Here is a 23276-nt window from a genome sequence, read left to right on the forward strand (position 1 = left end):
GAAAATGCAAGCCAGTTACAGATGATATAGACCTCACTGAAGAAAATGCAAGCCAGTTACAGATGATATAGACCTCACTGGAGAAAATGCAAACCAGTTACAGATGATATAGACCTCACTGAAGAAAATGCAAGCCAGTTACAGATGATATAGACCTCATTGGAGAAAATGCAAACCAGTTACAGATGATATAGACCTCACTGAAGAAAATGCAAGCCAGTTACAGATGATATAGACCTCACTGAAGAAAATGCAAGCCAGTTACAGATGATATAGACCTCACTGGAGAAAATGCAAACCAGTTACAGATGATATAGACCTCACTGAAGAAAATGCAAGCCAGTTACAGATGATATAGACCTCACTGAAGAAAATGCAAGCCAGTTACAGATGATATAGACCTCATTGGAGAAAATGCAAACCAGTTACAGATGATATAGACCTCACTGAAGAAAATGAAAGCCAGTTACAGATGATATAGACCTCATTGGAGAAAATGCAAACCAGTTACAGATGATATAGACCTCACTGGAGAAAATGCAAACCAGTTACAAGCTCTTTCTTCAAACCATGCTGCTTCTAGAGCTGTTGGCATAGAAATCAGCGAAAGACTACTCGTTTAATAAAACAAATTTAGCCATAGAACTGCTTTGCAAAGGATACTTGGGGATATGACTAGTGTTGAATAACAAAATAGCACATGTTTACCTATCACTTTGTCCCCCTCCTAAATCCCATAGATTGTTTGGTTTGCGGAGTGATCTAAGCTGGACATACATATGTCTTCGTTGGCGAAATGTTTCATTTGAATAAGTCTTTGTTTATCATCAGCTTAGCTAGTGACCTCTGTTCTTCGTTTGACATGTGTCCGTCCAAGTTGTTTTTTTTATCCTTTATTTCTGAACCCTGCCACCTGTGTGTGTCCGGATGAGAATAGAATGAATTGCTTATAGTCTTCCACTGTTGGTAAAAATAGTATGGTTACGACATATTTATCTGGTTAAAAAAGTATGGTGATGATATTTTCAAATCTGACTGCAGGGAATTTATTAGTTTTAATGAGTCGCTTAGGTCTAGTTACATGTTTGACACGAGTCAGAATCTCTGAAAAATACTGAAAATAAAATAAGTAATAAATAAGTAATAAAATATTTGTGAACCAGCGTATATATACGTATGTGTTTTGTGTGTATGTTATGTCTGTATGTAAGTATGTGTTTTATGTGTGTGTGTTATATCTGTGTGTAAGTATGTGTTTTGTGTGTGTTATGTCTGTACGTAAGTATGTGTTTTATGTGTGTGTTATGTCTGTATGTAAGTATTGTTTTATGTGTGTGTTATGTCTGTATGTAAGTATGTGTTTTATGTGTGTGTTATGTCTGTATGTAAGTATTGTTTTATGTGTGTGTTATGTCTGTACGTAAGTATGTGTTTTATGTGTGTGTTATGTCTGTATGTAAGTATTGTTTTATGTGTGTGTTATGTCTGTATGTAAGTATTGTTTTATGTGTGTGTTATGTCTGTACGTAAGTATGTGTTTTGTGTGTGTTATGTCTGTACGTAAGTATGTGTTTTATGTGTGTGTTATGTCTGTATGTAAGTATTGTTTTATGTGTGTGTTATGTCTGTATGTAAGTATTGTTTTATGTGTGTGTTATGTCTGTACGTAAGTATGTGTTTTATGTGTGTGTTATGTCTGTACGTAAGTATGTGTTTTGTGTGTGTTATGTCTGTATGTAAGTATTGTTTTATGTGTGTGTTATGTCTGTATGTAAGTATTGTTTTATGTGTGTGTTATGTCTGTATGTAAGTATGTGTTTTATGTGTGTGTTATGTCTGTATGTAAGTATTGTTTTATGTGTGTGTTATGTCTGTATGTAAGTATTGTTTTATGTGTGTGTTATGTCTGTACGTAAGTATGTGTTTTATGTGTGTGTTATGTCTGTATGTAAGTATTGTTTTATGTGTGTGTTATGTCTGTATGTAAGTATTGTTTTATGTGTGTGTTATGTCTGTACGTAAGTATGTGTTTTGTGTGTGTTATGTCTGTACGTAAGTATGTGTTTTATGTGTGTGTTATGTCTGTATGTAAGTATTGTTTTATGTGTGTGTTATGTCTGTATGTAAGTATTGTTTTATGTGTGTGTTATGTCTGTACGTAAGTATGTGTTTTATGTGTGTGTTATGTCTGTACGTAAGTATGTGTTTTGTGTGTGTTATGTCTGTATGTAAGTATTGTTTTATGTGTGTGTTATGTCTGTATGTAAGTATTGTTTTATGTGTGTGTTATGTCTGTACGTAAGTATGTGTTTTGTGTGTGTTATGTCTGTACGTAAGTATGTGTTTTATGTGTGTGTTATGTCTGTATGTAAGTATTGTTTTATGTGTGTGTTATGTCTGTATGTAAGTATTGTTTTATGTGTGTGTTATGTCTGTACGTAAGTATGTGTTTTATGTGTGTGTTATGTCTGTACGTAAGTATGTGTTTTGTGTGTGTTATGTCTGTATGTAAGTATTGTTTTATGTGTGTGTTATGTCTGTATGTAAGTATTGTTTTATGTGTGTGTTATGTCTGTATGTAAGTATGTGTTTTATGTGTGTGTTATGTCTGTATGTAAGTATTGTTTTATGTGTGTGTTATGTCTGTATGTAAGTATTGTTTTATGTGTGTGTTATGTCTGTACGTAAGTATGTGTTTTATGTGTGTGTTATGTCTGTATGTAAGTATTGTTTTATGTGTGTGTTATGTCTGTATGTAAGTATTGTTTTATGTGTGTGTTATGTCTGTATGTAAGTATGTGTTTTATGTGTGTGTTATGTCTGTGTGTAAGTATGTGTTTTATGTGTGTGTTATGTCTGTGTGTAAGTATGTGTTTTATGTGTGTATGTTATGTCTGTATGTGTTTTATGTGTGTGTTATGTCTGTGTGTAAGTATGTGTTTTATGTGTGTATGTTATGTCTGTATGTGTTTTATGTGTGTGTTATGTCTGTGTGTAAGTATGTGTTTTATGTGTGTGTTATGTCTGTGTGTAAGTATGTGTTTTATGTGTGTATGTTATGTCTGTATGTGTTTTATGTGTGTGTTATGTCTGTATGTAAGTATGTGTTTTATGTGTGTGTTATGTCTGTGTGTAAGTATGTGTTTTATGTGTGTATGTTATGTCTGTATGTGTTTTATGTGTGTATGTTATGTCTGTGTGTAAGTATGTGTTTTATGTGTATGTTATGTCTGTGTGTAAGTATGTGTGTATGTTATGTCTGTGTGTAAGTATGTGTGTATGTTATGTCTGTGTGTAAGTATGTGTTTTATGTGTGTGTTATGTCTATATGTGCATGTACGTCATTTATACCAATAATTTGCAAGTAGAAATAATTATCTTTTACTCTTTCTAGTGTTGGATTGACATATTTGATTATATGCGAATGATTCTAAAGACAAGCAGATAGCCTCTGAAAGAGAGCCTCTGAAAGAGACCCAGAACTCTCACGAAGACAGCGGGACACACATTAGAGGTCCAAAGAATAGCTCTTCTAGAAGACAGGCACAAAATCGTAAAAAATAAAAAAAATTAAATAGACCACCGGCTTGGTCTGCATTAGTTGTGGAAATATATGCAGGTCACAGCTGTGTTTGCGTGACAATATGAAACACTGCACTCATCATTAATATTAGGAATGGAAGATATTGCTATAATTATTGCTATTTATTATTACTGTTGTAAATCTAAGTCCAGCAACTCAAGGGCAAGGAGACAACACTAATACCACAGACAACACACAGACACATGCGACAATCTGCCTTGGTTGTACACAGCTTCCTTTTCCACTGCCATACCGGAAGTAAAGTCTGACTTTCTTTCAACAATATGTCTAAGCCTCGCGTTCAGTGGTGCACTGGTGCGCACCATAAGTGAGGGTGCAGTGCGCAGTATTTTTATACATACAAATATAGTTCAAAAACAAACAAAAATAAAAAAAAAGGTTTGAAACACTGAAGTGGTATTTCGATTATTCGCGTCTGCTCTTGGCAACAAACTCAAAAGTTAATTAAAATAGTTTAAACTTTTGGTTGCACTGAACAAAGGTCACGATAATCTTTGTCTCCATCTGCTGATGACAGTCTAGAGCAGGGGGTTCACAACCTGTGGGTCGCGACCACCTTGGAGGTCGATTGACGATTTGCCAGGGGTCGCCTAAGATCATCGAAAATATGGATTGTTATTGTCTATTCTTCTATAGCTGTGTGGGTGGGGGGTCGCGGCAGAGTGGGGGATTATAATAAGGGGTCGCCGAGCAAAAAAGGAGCAAAAAAGGTTGAGAACCGCTGGTCTAGAGTCGGGCACAAAATGATTAAACTGAGATACTATCAATACATCACTAATGAGACTTCGTTGTTTGCATTTACTTTTAAAGTCTGTATCCTCAAGTCTGATTGGCTGTGTAATGCAAATAGGTGACCTAGATAAAAGAGCGTCTATTTTTATTTTACAATAAGGTCATCTATTTTACCGTTACACTGTACAGGCAAGACAAAATTTATATGAATAGACATAAGATCTTTTTTTTTGTTGTTGTTTATTTGGTTGTGAAACTATTGAATAGTATCTAACGCACATGTGGCACATGTAACGTTTAAAGTGTAACTGTGGTAAGGATGTATATATATGTGTGTATGCTATCTTATATATTTGTTTTGCTATCTTATACATTTGTTTGCTATCTTATAATGTATTGTTACGTGTAATGCACAATTTGCAAGACACATTGGATCATAGATAATACATATTATTATTACACAAAAGGTAAAAAAAATGTGTCCCACTCCTGGATACTGACATGAACCATGAAACATCTTTGAAATACTTTTATTGAAGCATTTCTTTTACAACTATTATAAATAAATATATATATATATATATATGCATGTCTAGACACACACACACACACGAACGCGTGCGCACAACAGACACACACACAGACACACACAGAGACACACACACAGAGACAGACACAGACAGACAGACACACATAGAGGCCTAATCGAAGTATTGAAAGCCTAAGTTTTTGTTGATATTCTTACATTTAGTGAAGCCAAGAAATACAAACAAACAAAAAAAAAAAAAAGAAACTTTTTCAGGATAACATAAACATTAGATTTGACAGAAGAAAACATGTCTAGACAAAGTTAATGATCAAATGTGGAAATGTCGTGACATGTAAATCCTTAAAGAGGAATGGGCGGAAAAATTATAATGCTAGAAAACTTTTAGCTGTTTGCATAATATTTAAATATTTTCTTGGGTAATAATTGATATAATTCTCCTATGTACTATTCTAAGAATAAAAGTAAACGTGAATCACTTACTATCAATTATATGAGTTATTAATCATAGATAGTTTTATTGTTTTATATTATTGGAGGAAAAGGATGTGCAGGGTTTACTTTCAACAAATATTCAAACAGATGTACACCTTTTTTGATATATAAAGAATTTCAATTTTTTTCAGTAAGATAAGGCAAAGAATGAGTTATAACTATAACACTAATGCATTATGGTACATCTATACAACAGAAACAAGTGAAAGGTCAGATAGAAGTGTTAGATAAACACGACTGAAAGCTGCCTTCAGAAACAAGAGCCAAAAACAAACAGATGGTCTTGGCGTACAGACTTGAGATCTACTTAAATATCTAAACAGACGATAGATTTGTGCCGGTTCCAGTTAGGGGAGACTAAGGACTAAGCAATAAATTAATTGTCTTGTTAAGTAATGTTGTGAGAGATGTTAATAGAATAATAAAGTAACAGCCACGGCGTGAGGAGGTCCATACAGGGCGTGAGGAGGTCCATACAGGGCGTGAGGAGGTCCATACAGGGCGCGAGGAGGTCCATACATGGTTAGAAGGAAAAAGCGTTCACTAGTTCTTACAGGCGTATGATGAGAGAGAGAGAGACAGACAGACAGACATACAGAGGCTAATTGATGGACAGATACAGAGAATGAAAGAGAAACAGAGGCAGACCAAGACAGGCAGAGAGAAAGAGAGTAGAAAGACAGAGAAAGACAGTGACACAGAGAGAAAGAGATGCAGAAAGAGAGAGAGAGAGAAAGAGAGGAGAGAGGGAAAGACAGAGAGAGACAGGGAGACAGGCACAGAGAGACAAAGGTACAGAGAGAGAAATAGAGACCGAGAAAGATGGAGACAGAGAGAGACAGACAGAGAGACAGAGAGGGAAAGATAATGACCAAATAAAAAGAGCGGTAAGAGTAAGAAAGACAAATAAAAAGACATGAATAAAGAGAATAAAAGAGAAAGAAACTGTGAGACACAGAGAAATAGAAGCCTACACTTTGATCACAGTTACTTAGTTGGATTGGAAAAAAAAACAAGCAATACTATTTAGACTATATAACACCATTTAGAGTATATGTACAAGAGCGAGAGGAGAGAGAGAGAGAGAGAAAGAAAGAGAGAAAGAGAGAGAAAGAGAAAGAGAGAGAGAAAGAGAGAGAGAGAGAGAAAGAGAGAGAGAAAGAGAGAGAGAGAGAGAGAAAGAGAGAGAGAGAGAAAGACAAAGAGAGAGAAAGAGAGAGAAAGAGAGAGAGAGAAAGAGAAAGAGAGAGAGAGAGCGAGAATAATTGCGAAGGAAAAGAGAGAACAGAAAAAAAAAGACAGAAAATAGGAGAAAAAAAAAGAACAAAATGAAAGTAAAATGAATAAAAACAACCAAGTTCCGGTGTGAACACATTAAAATATAGAACTACGTTTGCGTTGGATACAAAGAACAATGAAAATGAGAAGAAATAAAATGGGGATGAGAGAAGCAGATTGATAACTGGATAGATAAAGATTCTCATTGAAGACGTGCATTGATGAACTGATGGTGTAAGATTTATGTCGTGAAATCAAGAAACTTGACAACATAAAAATGAAAATCTCCCTTCTTCTAAGTGGTGAAAAAAAAAAGAATCTCAATGAATACGTAAATAAAAAGTGACATAAAAATGGTGAACTCAGAAATGAATGGAGAAATAAATTAATAAAGAATGATAAACAGATGAGAAAAAAAGTAAAAGCAGGCAAACTAAAAAGCTGTACAAATTAAACACGACATGGAAAGGGAGCGAAGTGAGGAAAAGGGAAGTAACTAGTAACATTCAAAAAGATAACACCAAGCCAAGAACCAATATCATATCTACCTTCCAGCTCATTATCGCCAGGTTACCAGTTTATCCAGCTCGCTAAATATCTGCCAACAAAAAAGATTTTTAAAACATAATATCAGTTCAGAACTTTTTAAGTTCAATTAGCGAATTGATATCAAACGTCTAAGACTATCTACTGTCATTTTTCAATCACATTCTAAGAATCTGGTACAGTACTAAATTCATACTTAGCCTTACGTTTAGACACTTATTATTAGGATATACAAATATCGTGACATCATATTCAATTTTCTAAATCTGTACATCAAGATGTTAGGATATGTACATCTCAGAATAATTACTTTGGTATGGCCTGCGCATTATTTTTTTTTGTTCGGAATAATTTCGGCCAAACAGCTGCCCCCCCCCCTCTTTTTTTTTTCACGCAGCTGGTCTATCCAAAGGAAAGGAAAGTGCCGATACAATTTGGGGATCTCTGGTATCCCAAGCTATGCACTGAGTGCTGCAAACCGCTTGGGATCACTGGCTCCTGATTTTTCCTCACGGTTGTCTCCCAAAGACTTTCCCATGTTTGGGTGTAGCTGCAAGGCAGCAGAGGTTTGAATTCAGAGTATTTCTTCTCCTAGGTGGGTAGCCAGCCAAGACTAACAAGCCCCTTCCTGCCCGAAGCCTATTGGTTAAGGCGCCAGTTACTCGCCTTTTCCCCAACACTAAGCCTGAACGCAATGAAGAAAAAACAACAACACTTAAGTCCGAGGTAAGAATATTATTAATGACTCTAAGTGCCAGGCAAAAAGAACAGATATTTAAACAAATATAAAGTTGGGCAGGTATTATTTTAGTCATACTTAAACACACTGATTAAGCAAATAAACAAAGCTTCTCAATATTTACAGTAAAAAAAAGTATAAAGAGCATTGCGCTGCATGAAAAAACAGTAGCAAAAGTGATATCCCGCAAAATCACTACCACATATCTCAATACTGCCATGTTCATCTTCTTTTTTTTCTATTCAAAACAAAATTAATTGATTGCCACTAATTGATAAATATTTTGCACAAGTTCAACTTGATCCGAAGAAAGAAAGTGGGAGAAATAAAATGCACGAAATTTAAACCAGGCAGACAGATGGTCATTGGCTGTGGTAGGATAATTCTTGGGTAGATCTAATAAAAAGTTTTTCTTATTGTACATAAAAGTGGTGCAAGTACATTTGCCTATATATGAAGGCGACGACAAACTCTTAAAATGTTTTTTTTATTGTGTGGAATATTTGTTTTTTTTAGTACAACTATTAGAGAGGTATAACTAGACCACTATTTGTAATCAGCACACAGCACCATTTGATCTGTTTCCCAGTGCAATCTACAAATAACAAATCTTAGGCATTCTCAAATACATTTCTGATAACACAAACCTTACATAATATTAAAAATCAAATTGCCTGCAGTGTGTGACTTCTAATGGCGAGTTTAACCTGTGTGTGACGTCTCATTTTATTTAGATTTTCTTTATTCAAAACAACTAATTAATTTCTCTAAGAAATGACTAAATCCTTCATAATAATAATTGTTGTTGTTTTTTTTATTTCTTTGGATTATCACAAAATAACCGTATCCCACCCCCTTTTTTTTGTCTTTCTCTCGTCACAATCTTCTTTAGAAAATTTCAACAAATCAAAGACAATGAGCACAACCAGAACAAAGACCAGAACAAAGACATGAACAAAGTCATGACATGGAAAAAAAAAAGTAAATACGAGCTTGTAAATTTCATTTTGTTTTGAAACACTTTTTTTTTTTAATTTAAAAAAAAAATTATTTTTTTTCAAGCTTAAATCTAATAACATCGGAACATTATATTTTAGCACTACTACTTTGAATCATAAAAAAAAAAAAAGACTTGTACGGAGGCAGTGAGTTAGCATCAAAAGTGAAGGTAATTGTTAAAAGTCTAACAATAAAACTTAAGAATTTGCAACACATCTTCTTCGAGACTTTCTTGGGAGTCACACAGGAACACAATTAGAAGTAGAAAAAAAAAGGGAATCCAAATATATTTCTTGCTTAGTTCAACGTGTCCCTGTTCACCTTACAACTAACAAAAAAATATAATCAGGAAACTACTAATTAAGGAAATTAACGGGGAAAACTAATTTTGGATATAATCAGGGAATATTTAAAAGATATAATCAAGGAACTACTAAGGATAAAATTAGGGAACACATAATTAAGAATACAATCATGGAACAACTAATTAAGGATATAATCAGGGGGCAACTAATGATATAATCAGGGAAAACGTAGTTTAGGATACAATCATGGAACAACTAAGGATATGATCAAGGAACATCTAATTTAGGATATAATCAGGGAACGACTAATAATACAATAAGGGGAAAACTAATTTAGGACATGATCAGGAAAAAAAAAACTAATCAGGGATATTATCAATAAACAAAGGTAAAAACTAATTGAGGATATAATCAAGGAAAAAACTAATTAGGAATGTAATCAACAAACCACTAAGTATACTATCAGGGAACAAATAACTAATGATATAGTCACGGATTCTATGACTGTATTCAAGATATTGGTGCGCGTGTGTGTATGTGTGCGAGCGTGTGTGTGTGTGCGTGTGGTAGGAGAGAGAGGCCTGAGAAAATTAAACAACAAAAATCTACTTAAAAAAGGCTCAATTAAGGCGTCTCGAATGAAGTCCTTTGGGCACTATATTTAGTAACACCCAACAGTTAACGCTAATCGCCAAAGGGACATAATTCTCAACTCTAATGGAGAAACTTTCAGACCTTAAAAGTCATACATTTTCTTTTTATTGGAGTCTTTTTTTTTTTTTTCAATTTTATAGTGATGATTGAATCAGAAAGTTAACATCGCAGAGAAGGTCAAAGAGTTAAACAGTTAAACAGTACTGGCTAGAGTGCTGGAGATTGCTTTTCTGAATTGTTGAAGCTTACTGGAGTTATTTATGTCTTCCGGGAAAACCCAGTAGAGAAACACATAACACACAGTGTCACTGTATATCATCTTGCAAAATACAGACGTTACTTCAAAAAAAAAGATGAGTACGAGTGTCCCTAGATCAATTTAGTCATGCATGTTATCCAATGACTTAAAACTCTATCAAATCGCAGGTTTTCCTGGCTGATTCAAGCAACCCATTCCATGCTCTAATAGCACTAGGGAAGAAGGAGCGTTTGGACAAATTTGTCCTAGCATATGGAACAAGAAATGTTATTGAGCTATAAACTGTTTGGCATTCCATCGGAACTCGCAAGCAAAAACATAGCTTTCTACGATACAAAACCAACAAACAAGGTGAAGTGTACATAACAAGACTAAGTCCTAGTACCAAGAATTTATTTTCTGTCTAATCCTTAGACCTTAGTACACAATACCCCCAGTAAAAAAAATAATAATAATTAACCTGCTAGTTTATTGCATTCATTTGAGATTCGAGTGAGTATGATTTGTTTCACATGTACAAAATAGCGCGGACAAAAAAGCGCCGACAAAATAGCGCGAATTTTCCCGACAAAATAGCGCGGACTTGTATATGATGTGTATAAAAGTACCGTATTATTAGCTATTTACAGTCTTGGGCAGCATTTTTGTTGATGTCTCTCTCTTTTTTCAATATTAATAGATCTGAAAGTATGCCATATTTGCAGAGAACGAGAGTACTTTACATTTTTATCATTCCCCTTTTTCACCAATGTTTAAAATGCATAACTTGCTAAAAATAGGATTTTGAAATGTGGTTCAAGCAGTGATGGAATTTCTACGTGACATTTCCTACAATTTAACTTTGTGAAAGTTTGTGTGTGTATAAATCTGACAAGTATCTTTGCCTGTTTTCGAAGTACACTTTTGGAATGTAAATAATTGATATATTTTGAAAATTATTTACAGTAGCTTATTATAATTTTTGCTTACTGTTTGCATATTTATGTCCCGGGCATGATACCCTGCCTCATAGTGGCGCCCGAGTGGAAACGATCGTAAGAGGAAACGATTAGGCTAAAGGGTAGCAAAACAAGACTCCCGTGGGGGTGCTTAAGGGGGTGCGAGAGCATCCTCATTGCACTGCGCGGAGTTGTAAAAAAGCTCCCACAACCTTGTCACAATCCAGGCGCTGTTTCTCAAGGTGCCGTTACATAAATGGCGTGTCCCGCACGGTTGGCCTGATATAGAAAAGGAAAATGGTGAGGGGTCTTAGTGTACGCGGTCTCTGGCCGCGAGTCTGACCCATCCTTCAGACAGAACAGTGTACACTGTTCTCATTCAGGCCGGTGAGAGGGAGCTCTTGTTCACTTTTGCTGGCCTAGGGTTACAGTTACATTATGTTACCTTCTACTGCACAGTTTAAGAAGAAGAAGCATATTTATGTTTTAAGATATCTAAAGTGGTTCCTGCAAAATGACTGAAAAATAATGATAACAATAAAACATTTTAATATCTTAAGTATCTCTTTAAAAATGACAGAAATATATTTTTTTCTGCGCTATTTTGTCCGCGCTATTTTGTCGGGGTGCCCTGACAAACACCAAAAAATGCACTTAGTTGTGTGCAATAGAGTAGACACTACAGTTTGATTGCCTCCCATATCTCGCAAATTACAATTCATAATATCCATCCCTCTGATGTTAACTAGATTTTCGGAAGTACTCATGTACCTATGCATCTAAGTCAAGGATGGCGAAATCGAGTTTCTGAGAGAGCTTTAGTTGTAGTTGTTTTTTTTTTAAATTGGAACGTAATAGACAAACGGGCAGAGCAAAATTTTCCCTAAGGGGTAGCTAAAAATGCATTTCATTTTATTTACTTAATCTATTAATTTATACCCAGTATTCCTCTATTTTCTTAACTCACAAAAGCCTGAATTCAGTTTAGTTAAAGTAAAGTAAAACTACTCTTTTCATACCATGAGGGGGTGGGGGGGGGTCGTGGAAGAGTAGCAGAATGTTGATTCTGTGGCCAGCACTGTGACCTGAAATCTTAATGTACCCATTACAGTTGGATGGACACAAGGACGTCCTGAAACTTCCGAAATTTTAGTCTTTACCGGGATTCAAACTCAAAAACACATCACTTTAGAAGCCATGCGTCTTACCACTGGGCAACCATGCTCAACTTTAACATACATCTAAATCCAATCCACTAGATTAGTAAACACAAACTAAGGCCCGCAGGCCGCGGGTAATGTCAGGGTAGTCATTAATAAAGTTTTCTCCTCAGAATCAGCTATGTCTTTTTCGATTTATTAGTGCTTCTGGAAATGTATTTTGTTTATGTTTTTAAGATTTTATATGTTTAGATCTATTTAAAATGTGCTAGATTAAATTGTTAATATTGGCGTCTACAATTCAATTCCATTACATCTGTTCCTTTCCTATCGGACGTTTCACAGAGATGTCCTGTCCGTCACAATTTAATGTGGAACCAGCTGGCTCCTAATCTGGAAACCTTCCAAATCCATCAAATTACAGACAGCCATCCCAGTTTGTAATTTGATCGGTATCCCAAAGAGCCTTGACATCTCAAACAACCTTGACATCCCAAACAACCTTGACATCCCCCAAAAAAACCTTGGGGAGCGCGTTTTGATCATGTTTTGAACAGCAAATAGCTACCGTTGTTGTTTGTTTGCAAGATCCAAGAAGGTCATGTTTAGGACTCATGAGGTCACAAGGTGTTGCAACAGTTCCTATCTGAGATAATAGAAAACATGTTTACTCTCGCCTAATGTAATATTGCTAATTTAAATGAGCTGTCGTGGAAATCATCTAATAAAGCTGTATGAGGCGGGTGTCATTACAGACCCCTACGTTATCACTGCTTTGGTGTAGAAATAAATGGACTCAAACCTGGGTAGATAACATGAACCGAGCCTTGATTTGTTTCTAACACAAATATACTTATATATGTATATGTTGTTGTCTTTTTAACACAAACTTTCTCTATTGGGGAGGAGAATTGAGTTAGGATTTTTTTGTATGTTACTTGCATTTGCATAGCGCGTCTTTCATGCTAAGGCAAACTTAGTGTGATTTAGTTTGAAAATTTTTTTTTTTGTTTAGAGGGGAGAGGGAGTTTCCGCACTGCACTGGGGCGTTCAGCATACACAACTGTAGTCGGAGCCTTAGCCCCCCCCCCCCTTCCCCATATAAATAGCCAAGCGGTCACTTAGTCACACATCCCAAACATTCGAGAGAGAGAGAGAGAGAAAAAAAAAACGCAAATATTTTATGATTAGGCTAAAAATGAACGTTTTTCAAATTTACTTTGTTATAAATCCTAGCAACACAGATGATTTACAGATGTTATTTGTAGTAAAGTTGTATACCATACTGACGATAGTGAATTCGTGTTTGTAAAATAGATAACTTGATACGGATGTTACTTTAGGATGTTACGATAATCTACAAGTCCAAACCTACAGCAGGGTGACGGGGATGGCAGAGGGAGGGGTATGAGCCCTGGACTATATAGACCAGGGGTTCTCAACCTGTGGGTCGCGACCCCCTTGGGGGTCGATTGACGATTTGCCAGGGGTCGCCTAAGACCATCACAAATAAGGATTGTTATTGTCTATTCTTCTATTGCTGTATGTGTGTGCATTGGGGGGGGGGGGGGGGGTCGCGGCAGAGTGTGATTTTGTAAAAAGGGGTCGCCGAGCTTAAAAGGTTGAGAACCGCTGATATAGACGACAGTTCAGCGCGCATGCCGAACGACCATGCAGAGGCCATAGTGTTACATCTGATAGAGGTTTCCAAAAAAAAAAAAAAGAAGTCCAATCGATTGAAAGAATATCCCAACAAAAGAGATTAATCTTGTTGTTTCCAGATGTGAAATATAAAACTCGGATTGTGCTGTGTGTACTTTCAATTCATTAACACACTTTGAAAAAAATAGATACACTTACACTGCGCCTTAGTTCTCGAAAGACTTAAATTTTGAAATGAATGATGTAACTCTATTTCAGATTTCATAATTCATCTCAAGCTATTTTTTCTAACGTGAAAAGACCAAAAAAAAAAAAATTTTTAAATTTCTTTTTTTGTTCCCACACATGTATATATATATTTATATATGTATATATGATTGAATGCAAATATTGAAGAGGCAATAAGAGCGCGATTAAGATGCTGGCGGATATATATCAATATTTCAATAACATCTTTAGGTCTTCAAGTTAGTGAATAATTGTTTGTTTTAAAACAAGTAAGTTTTCTCTTGCACACAAATATAGCTGACAAGAAATATCTAATAAACTTGACAGTAGGGTTCATGTTATGTTTAAATTGAGACACTTCCTCGCCCACAACTTCGAGAGAACTGAAAATCATAAAACAATGTACAAATAATTCATCATGTGAAAGTATTCCAATCCATATTTTTTTCTTCTTTCAAAGCTATCATGAATGTTCCAAATTCCGCAACAGACGTTAACATATAAATGGGCGTTATTGTATAACTAACAATCAGAAGACATTCAAATGCTGCCAACTCTCAACGACCACAATGAACTCTTGCAGCTGTCACACTTGTTCGTGGAACAAATCATTAGGTAATAAATCTTCCTACTTGGCATCACTAATGACCACAACTAAAAAATTTTATTTTTTTTTAAATGCTACAAATTGGCGATTATTTCTCGACTCGCAAGCACCACTTCCGGTTAGCACAGAAGATACCGTTGCAAGGTTGCAGGAATCACTCCGTCAACCACCGTCTGGTCCACAAGAGGGCGGGCGTATCGTGTCCACATTGACTCATGTTAGTGTAGTTAGGTCAAGAAATGTTTGCATATTAAATTTCTTAGTTACAAACACAAATTTCTACTTAAGAAATGAAGTTGTAGGTCTTGATATATTTCACAAAGCAAATGTGCATGGGGGGGGGGATACTTTTTCTTTTAGTATAAATTTCTTCCAGGAAGTAGTTTTTGTTCAATGTAAGCTCTTTTACTTACGCAAACAGCTGATTATCACTAGACTTAAGTCAATGAAAATATGTGTGAATTAGCCGTTATTCTTACACGTTCCGTGAGCCGGTTTCTTAGCATCGAAGGGGCTGGACATGTATTGGGCGTTGGTAGTGATGGGCAAAAGTTATTTAAAAAGTTAACTACTTTTACTTTAACTAAAAAAAAAATATATTGCATGTAAAAATGGACTGGTATAGTAAGATTCTAGTAGAAGTTGTGGAACCAATATCTGCACTTGAATGTAGCAACATTAAGAAAATTTGCCAAACACCATTTTTTTTTCAAAACGCTTCTATTACAAACTGGGGTTTCGTATTTCTTCCTAGTGGTGGCGTTAAATATTTTAAAGTTTATAGTGGTATTCTGTAAGATGTTAGATCGATATTTAGTGGTTTTAATCAATTCATCAGCGGTAAACGATAATTTATTAACTGCAGGAACATCAAGTACACACTAGTTATAGCTTAAACTTTAGAAGATGCTTAAGCGTAAAATAAATCATGGTCTTAGGACCTATTATTGAGTTATATAAGTCTAAATCATCAGTTAGGCCTATAAAGATAAAAAAAAAAGCATTAGGATAATCATCTTTTAATTTAACCTTGATCTAAGTGCATTTTGATAACCAAGTAAAGGAAAAATATTGTTTTTTTAAATCCACAGCCTGCCTGCCGTAAAAGAAAACAGACTGTGTAAATGACTGACTTTATCAACATATTCAGACAGACGCACACACGTAGGCCTACTCGATGACGAAAAGACCAATGCGCGCTTTTTTCCTTGCGCGTTACGCAATAATGTTTGTTCCATGTTCAATGGTCAAAGAAAATAACACATTTGACATGCTTAGTCAAGCATGTACAAAGATCTGCCTTTACACTAAAATAGTTACACAGGTCAAATGTTTTTTTCACTTGGGTACATACATCTACATATTCACCACATTTAAAATACATAAATTCGTTGTCTCGCCATGGCTCCAGAATATTTTTTTCAACGTTGAAAGTTAGAACCATGTCTTCTGTTGACGAATTTCGTTGCCTTAAATGTCCCGCAGTCCTTAAATCGTTTCTGAAGATCTAAGGTCTCCTTTCGCGAAACGACTTTGGATCATCTCTTACAAATGAGATGAATGCCTGGGCTATAGCTATGGTCAGAACGATGTCGCCCACGCAACAGATCCCCCCCCCTCTCTCCACGGAACTAGTGTCAAAAGGAACGGCAAATGCCAATACAACTTGGGGTCAACGAGTCGAAGGCTCTGCCAGGGTGTAAGCGCTAGGTACCACAAACTGCCTAATGGTCGCCAGCTACAGATTTTTCCTTAGGGTTTACTCACGAAGCCTTTGCCATGTTTTTGGGTATAACTCGAAGGCAGCAGAGGTTTGAAATTCAGAGTTTTCCTTTACCTAGGTGGGTATCTAGCCAAGGCTAACGAGCCCCTCCTGTCTGAAGATACTAAGACATTATATATAGGAGCTTCATGTATGGCCATTCATAATTTTACATCTTAATTAATTTGTTTGAATTAGTGACCTGTAGAAGAAACACGAAGAAATATCCTTGATAACATTATAAAGTAGGGTACCGCTTTCATACATTGAGACCCATAAGGGAAGATGATGTAATGAACATCTGTTTCATCGGTTAACGAGGGTGCCATGTGGCCAGCACAACGGTCAACCGCCTTTACTTTTCCCAACTAATGTCAGGTACCCATTAGAAATGGATAGACTCAGCAGTGTGTTAAAAATCCCGAAATTCAAAATCCAAATCTACACCGAGAATCGAACACGAGAACTCTCGGTTCGGAAGTACAAGCGCTTTACCATTCAGCCACCAGGCCACCCTTGATAACTTTGTTTACAGTGGCTCCATCTAGAGTTACAAGAATTAGGGAACTAGTAAAACTGGCTAGAATAATATTGAAGTATTAATGCACAATTTTAACGCAAATTGCTCTAGTAATCTGACTTTAGCTGCCTGGTCGTGCGGTTTGCGCGCTGGACTGTCGTTCAGATTTTCTCGATGGTCCAGGGTTCAAACCCTGCCCGCTCCCACCCCCCGTCGTCCTGCGGGAGGTTTGGACTAGGAAGTAATTATCTTCAACTCTGAAGGAACATCCGAAACACGTAAAACATTTTACAAACAAACAATTTAAAACTACAGACTTCAAAATAACATTTTTTTTTGGGGTTGCTTCGCAACAATAAAAACTGTTAGAAAGTACAGACCACATAAAATAGACACTCTGTAAACTGTAACGCTGTTCTAGGGAAGAGACCAACACAGAACCAGATTTCCCACTAACCACAAAAGTCAACGGGGCTCTAGTTTAGATTCAGAGAAATGAAAGCCGCTGATCTGGCTGGGTAATTGAATTGGAATGTTTGCTCAGCATAATGGAAACTTTTTGACAAACTTTCAGGCAACTATTTTTTTTTTATATTTCAGGCAGGAATTTTAGTTGCAGACACGATTTTAATTTCGTCCTGAAGAGGAACTTCTTTCAACAGATGTGACTTGGATTCCTTGACGTGACTTCGTTTACAGTTGTAGGAATAAAGATTGAAAACGTGACTCATTTATTTTTATAAATGAAAAAAAAAGAACTTAAAATGTGTAATTCTAGTTGATTCTGTAGTTTTGCTTTACAATAATCAGAATAAAAATAAAAACACAGATAAACCCAAATGCTAATCAGAACAGACATGAAATAGAGTTTGCTGGAGAAGAATGATAAACAGTGATTTTATAGAATGCTTAGCAATCATGGCGCAATAGGGTTCACTACGCTCAGGCTCATGACCACTGGGGGCCCAAGGTTGGGGGGGGGGGAGGGGCTTGAAAGGGGAAAAAAAAGAAGAAGAAAAAAAGATGTTTGTAAGAATGTAAGTGTAAGAATTTAAGTGTAATTCATTTCATGCATTACTTGTTAAAAGTAATTACTGTTATAAATGTAAAGACAGCGGTACTTGTAAAATGTGGTAACGATATAAAGTCCCCTTACTGACCATGGGGTCTGTTTCTTGGCGCACGGTTATCGAGGGCGCCATGTGTCCAACAGCGACCAACAGCCCTTACTTTTTCAAAACTAATGTAAGGTATCCACTAGAACTGGGTGGACTCAGAGGCGCCCTAAAGATCCCTAAATTATAAATCCCAGTCTTCACAGGGATTTGAGCCCGGGACCCTTCGGTACGGAAGCCAACGCCACAGCGCCTCCGTAAAAGGTTCTGCATACATAAAAATAGGAGGGATTCACTTTAATAATTCAAGAGTTAAAAAAAAAAAGAGAGACAACTTGTGTTTGTCAATGTACACAAGCATGACGGTCACACCTCGGGTATTTAACAAAAGGTCAATACATGGGGCACTAAATGACAGTAGTTCCAAAAATAAACTTTAACTGTTTGTGTAAATCTTTATGAAATCACACATTAATTAATATGGGCTTATTAAACCCCGGCTTAGATGGCATCAGTAACGGCAGGTAGCAGGTGGCACATGGGTTTGGGTGGTCACGTGAAATAATGCTCCCCCCATCCTTTATCTTCGGGATCGAAGACATTGCTTTATATTAGATTGCACAGTGCTATGGACGATGGTATTACATCACATACTGCTGTGTGCGATTGTATTAGATCACACAATGCTGTGTGCGATGGTATTACATCACACAATGCTGTGTGCGATTGTATTAGATCACACAATGCTGTGTGCGATGGTATTACATCACACAATGCTGTGTGCGATTGTATTAGATCACACAATGCTGTGTGCGATTGTATTACATCACACAATGCTGTGTGCGATGGTATTACATCACACAATGCTGTGGGCGATTGTATTACATCACACAATGCTGTGTGCGATGGTATTACATCACACAATGCTGTGGGCGATGGTATTACATCACACAATGCTGTGGGCGATGGTATTACATCACACAATGCTATGGACGATGGTATTACATCACACAATGCTGTGGGCGATGGTATTACATCATTAATTACTACGAACAATGATATTAGATAATATAACAGCAACAATGTTGAACAATGTATCAAGAAATAAGATTTTCTCAAGACAAAGATGTTTAAAGACATGTGTAGAGTTTATTGATTTAAAAAAAGCGCTGTTCTGTTCCTACAGGAAATGAAAGCCTGTAGCCTGTATCTATTAATTCTATGTTCCTCTATGCTCCTCTTTATTTCCTTGTCTCTCCTAGAGTCGCGATCTGTAGATAATGCTCCCTCCCCCCCTCTCTCTCTCTTAAGTTCTCTTATCTCGCCTTCTCTTATTTCTTTTCTCTCTCGCTCTCTTTCATCCTTTCTCTTCTTCTCTTTGTCATTTCCTTTCACTCGCACTCCCCTCGGATCTGTTTCTTTCTTTTCTTTTTCTTTCTTTCTCTCGTCGTGTCCCTTTTTTTTAAACAGTTTCGTTTCGGTCTTAAGACTTTCCTTCTCCGCCCTCGCCCCCGCCTCCAACAGGATCTTTCTCTCTTCATTTTTCCTTTCTTTTTTTGTTCTTAAAACGCATCAACTCGTGTCTTCTCCCCCTCCCCCTCTTTATCATTTAAGTTAGAAATAGAAAAAAAATAGGAAAAAAAAAATAATTAATTTAAAATGTGTTGGGAAATTTAAACAAAGAGTAAGAGAATCATTACGAATGGAACAAAACCTTTACCCTCCGCCTGGTTTCTACGACTCTGATAATGTACATCAGACTAGAAAGTAGCCACTTGTTATCATATAAATCTTATCCTATAAATTACAAACATTCTTTCAAAAAAAAAAAAGATAATTAAGTCACACGCGTATCCGTGTCTCAATCTAGTCGTGCGTGTCAAGTAGAGACTTACGTTTTGCTATAAGTCGTTGGTTTTCCTGGCTGATTCAGGCAACCCGCTCCATGTTCTTATAACACTAGGGAAGAGAGTGGTAAATGTCAATGTTTTAAAAGGTTCTGAATACCCCAGGGCGGTGGTCTAATAGAGAAAACTATCGGTCACACCAAACAGCGGCGTAACCACCAGACCATGACAGTGTGTCAAACCATATGAGAAGGAATTGAACTCTCCCCTCCCCCTTTCTTCTGCATTAACTGCGCTATCTCTCGTTAAATAAATATAACGAAATGGTTTTAAAAAAAAAAAGACTTACGTTGTTAAAGTGATACATCCCAAGGTAGACAACCGTCAAGTTGACAGCCACCAAGTTGACAACCGCCAAGTGAACAAGAATTAAGAATGTAAATATAACAAATAATCCCTTGCTAAAGAGTAAAGCCAATTTTTTAAAATCATATCTTAGAAGATATAGACGTTATTTCAAGCGATTGGTCCCAAGGAGATCTATTCCAATTGAAACAAGTTGATCACACATTTGTTCACACAAATGATCACACTAATTGATCACAAAAGTTGACCACACTAGTTGACCACACAAGTTGAAACAGAAGTGTTCTAGCGACACAATCTTAAGGTGCACTACTCCACCACTTCCAGGAACAAATTCGTTTTAAAAAAAATGTTGAATAACAAGCGTGAGCGCATCACAAGGGGGGAGGGCGCTGAGTTTCCCCCCCATTTGCAATGGCAAGCGGGGAGGAGGAATTGGGAACCAAGGGTGGAAACGGGGTGTTGCGCGGCGAGTGAGGACTGCCAGCTAAGTGGACTGTGTCTACAAGTAACGACTGGTATTGACCTGTGTTCGCAGAAATCTGTTGGCCTTCATTATTTCCCTCGCTTCAGCCCTCACAGTGAAATTCGTGAGACGATGCTAATAGTGAATCTATTTATCTCTGTCTGTCTAGTGAACTATTGATTTCAACCATTTATAATCTTGAGATAAAGCTTTGATCCCAGAATGGAAAGTGGGAGAGAAAAACAAACGTGCACAACATTTGAGACAGACAGACAGACGGACAGACGGAGTGAGCTAAATACAAGCTTCGTAAAAAAAAATAAAAATAAAAAGGGGTATCAACCGGAGACCATTGAGACGAGAGCCGTTTTTGAGATCAGCGTCCAGGTTCCCCCCTCTATGAAGTTATGGCTTGAATATTGTAAAAAAAACAACATTGAGCACATGTAGAGATCTATTAGTTCCCCGCAGCCAGTGATCGACTGTCTACTTCTTTTCTAGTTCCTCTCATTCGTCTTCACTGGACTTGCGTCTCAATTGAGACAAGATGAAATCCTTGATTTTAATTGTCAAACAATACTACAGTTGACACGTCATAGTTCGACACTTCTCAATATGAAAACACGGAGGATATTCCAGCTACCGTCGCCTCAGCGTGGCGCCTCCGTGGATACGTCCGCCGGGGGATGCGGATAGGCAAAGAATGGTAGCGCACATAGCTCTCAGTGGGCTACCACACGTACGGTCGAGAGACTGTACACTGCACGTGGTAGGGATGTAACAAAGGCTCGCTAACCCGTCCAAACCCCCACTGATTCGTTCCCCAACGGGGGCCATACGCGCTGTGATGGACCCTCGCACGGGTTCGGTGGGACATAATAGGCATACGAAAGGCCCCCACGCAGGCTCGGCCTATGGCCTCGCACGAGTGGGGAACTCGTGTGGGGCTCAAGGGGGTCGTGTCCAGCGACATACCGGACGAGAGTACATGATCGTTTCGGATAAGGCGGGATTTCGGACAGAGGGATTGGTGAAGAGCCGATGCCTCATCCTGGCCATGGATAAAAGCCTTTCCTTGGTCAAGAGGTCCATAAAAGGGAACCGGAAGTTCTCGGACCTTCAGGACATCTGAAACAATATGAAAACATAGTAATGCGACGCGGCGACGACGTAAATTCATGTAACCAATGTATAGTTTGGTGAGTAGATGTTTAGAATGTAGGCAGGCTGAAATCTTTATTTAGCACAGCACGTGAAAGTATATGCTATTTTTTTTGTTTGTTTTTTGTTTTTAGGATAAGATAAACACAAAATTATTGGTATAAACAAATGAAAATTCAATTTGACTACAATTGTCCAGCTCAGAATTACTACTATAACAATGTAGATGCAATCAAGAAACACATTCACATAGAATAATGACACACACAAACACACACAAACAGAGCTTTCTGAATTAGGCTTCTCTGTACTTCTCGGAATGGGCAATAAATGTGCATTATTATCTACTGTTTAATCAATACCCTTTAACGCAGCGGTTCTCAACCTTTTATGCTCGGCGACCCCTTTTTACAATCCCCCTGCTTAACGTGTTCCAAATATGCACAATTTTGTACTCCTGGGTGCAGCTAACTTTTTAATCCGACATCGCCTGTGTTCCGTACCGTCAGACTATGAAGGTTCAGCTGTACTATCAAAATGTTCAGCTTTCAGCTGAAATCGTGTAATAAAGCACATTGCTAGATGTGTCCAAAAACAATAGTCTTACTCACCCCTTGTGTTAGAAAGCCGAATGATCAACCCTGAATTCCCACTTCTCCTGCATAACATGTATCTGTAGACTTAACACGGTTCTGAGATCATTTACAAAATCGATGATGCTTATTTAGAAGAAAAAAAATTGCTGGCGATTACTTATTCGATACCCAGTCTAAAGTATCATTTTACTGAAAGCCTACATTTGTAGTGTTTAGGTGTGTGTGTGTATAAGTTTGTGTGTGTGTGATGTAGTAGCATATAAGTGGATATATGTAGTTACATACAAAAGTGTATTCTATGGGGAAGAGAGGGGTGCGGGAAAGTGCGGGGTGGAGGTCGAGAGGACACAATGCTGTTATTAGCTCATGTCTAGTTTGATGTTCAGACTGGTGGCATTGACAAAGGGAGAGGAGCCAAGAGAGACGAGAAAAAAAGTGGTCAAAAGTTGGGCGCTGTGGATGCGGTGATATCTCCTGGACATTGGTCAGCCGTGTGAATTGTGTGACACGGGCATGGCACTGCAAGTTTTGATTTGGCGCAACTGAAATGTATCGAGAGTTATCTGTTTAAATTATCCTATCCAATTATCTCCCTTTTATTTCAGATAACGTGATTCCATGATGTAGTGTACACTGAATTGCCAATAATTGTCCTGTTTATTAATACAGATCGTGTAGAGCTGTGGTGGG

General features: G+C 37.2%; 1 protein-coding gene across 3 annotated transcripts in view; it reads right to left on the reverse strand.

The window, feature by feature from the left end:
• The window catches only part of LOC106072300 (uncharacterized), a 207340-nt gene that overhangs the window by 92678 nt on the left and 91386 nt on the right, over window positions 1–23276 (reverse strand). Inside the window, exons 1-2 of one of the 3 annotated variants that reach the window (XM_056034205.1) lie at window positions 20347–20628; window positions 7205–7254 (exon numbers count right to left, since the gene is read on the reverse strand). The exons of 1 other annotated variant lie outside the window; for it this stretch is intronic. The gene's annotated coding sequence lies outside the window, so the exon portion shown is untranslated. Of the gene's footprint in view, window positions 1–7204; window positions 7255–20346; window positions 20629–23276 lie in introns of those variants that run through there. One more of the 3 variants, XM_056034204.1, reaches the window with a different exon arrangement.

The sequence above is a fragment of the Biomphalaria glabrata genome, chromosome 6, assembly GCF_947242115.1.
Source record: "Biomphalaria glabrata chromosome 6, xgBioGlab47.1, whole genome shotgun sequence".
Lineage (NCBI taxonomy): Eukaryota > Metazoa > Mollusca > Gastropoda > Planorbidae > Biomphalaria > Biomphalaria glabrata.